General features: G+C 40.2%; 1 non-coding gene across 1 annotated transcript; it reads left to right on the forward strand.

The window, feature by feature from the left end:
* The first annotated feature begins 975 nt into the window (after positions 1–975).
* On the forward strand, positions 976–1047 carry trnag-ucc (transfer RNA glycine (anticodon UCC)). The gene has a single exon. It is a non-coding gene; the product is annotated as a tRNA-Gly (tRNA).
* Positions 1048–1508: the final 461 nt, after the last annotated feature.

Consider the following 1508-nt stretch of genomic DNA (forward strand, 5'->3'; position numbering starts at 1 on the left):
GTAACCTTTAGGATTCTTGCTAAAATAGAAAGAGTCGGGAAACATCTGTAATGTGTGTAGATTCAACCATTAACTAACTAGTGTCAAACAATGATGTCAACCTGGACCAATTAGGACACTTGGAACAATTCAAATCTAATATGGTAACATCCTTGCACCACAAGAAGGATAAAAGAAAGGGTGTTACAGGACATCGTCAGCACACTTAGAGAGGGGTCAACAGAAGATCGTTGGTACCAAAAAGGAGAAGATAGAATATAGTCAAAAGAACACAGCAAGGGATGAAGAAGGAGAGAAGTCCGTGCGGCAGCAAGCACAGAAACAAGAACGGGTGTTGTGTGTTACTGAATATCTATTACCATTGTTAAGTATTAACTTTGTACATCTTAGTTAAGCCTAATAAACTCTCTCACTTGGTCACATAACTTGAGTTTGTACCTTGTAGGTATATCTTGGTCAGGAATCAAAAGGCGAGACTGGTTGGGTATTCTCTGTCTCACCTCTGTTCAGGTAACATCTACTTGAAACTTACAGCTCTTTACTAGATGCATACATTGCTGTGTATTTTGTCCTCCTTAAACTTCGAAATTGTGGGCCCGTTAAAAACATTGTTCTTCGTACAGTTTTCTGCGTCACTCCACTGCATAGTTCTGCCCAGTAAGCAAAAAGGATCAGTTCGCTACTAAACTCTAAAATAAAAGCAAAATACTGCAGATGCTGGAAATCTGAAATAAAAACAAGAAATGCTGGAAATACTCAGCAGGTCTGGCAGCATCTGTGGAGGGAGAAGCAGAGTTAACGTTTCAGGTGAGTGACCAATGATCAGAATATTTGCAGCACTTTCTGATTTTATTTCAGATTTCCAGCATTCACAGTATTGTGTTGCTGTTAACATAATCGGATTGCTCAGGTGCAAGTTGAAACCATTGTACAGCATTCTATTAATCAAAACGCTGGACTAACATAGCACAGTGAGCGATGGTGGTATAGTGGTCAGCATAGCTGCCTTCCGAACAGTTGATCTGGGTTCGATTCCCAGCCATCGCAACCTTAAATTGCAGGTTTACTTTATGTTGCAGTATTTGACAAACGAAAAAAATGTCAAAGCTTTGACAGAATTGAAATTGAAAAAATATTCTTATCATGCAATCAGATTCATTCTCCCGCTTGATTGGCGTCACCCTGGAGCAAGTTTGTTTCCTTCAAGTGTTTCTCCAATTTCCTATTGAAATCATTGATTGTCTCTGCTTCCAAAACACTTGTGGACAGACATTGCAGTTGCAATGCAGCAGGTAAAGCAAAAAGTGCTTCCTCAAATTTCCCTGCATCTCTTTCCCAAAACCATCAATCTGTGTCTCCTAGTCCTTGTACCATCAACTAATGGGAACGGGTTATCCTTGTCTAACTTACCTACACCGGCATCCGATCTCCCCTCAATCCACATTGCTGTAAGGAGAACAACCACTTACTTAGATAACACAATCCAGAGCCATCTATCCAAGCTTTTC

The sequence above is a fragment of the Heterodontus francisci genome, unplaced genomic scaffold, assembly GCF_036365525.1.
Source record: "Heterodontus francisci isolate sHetFra1 unplaced genomic scaffold, sHetFra1.hap1 HAP1_SCAFFOLD_483, whole genome shotgun sequence".
NCBI classification, from domain to species: Eukaryota; Metazoa; Chordata; class Chondrichthyes; order Heterodontiformes; family Heterodontidae; genus Heterodontus; species Heterodontus francisci.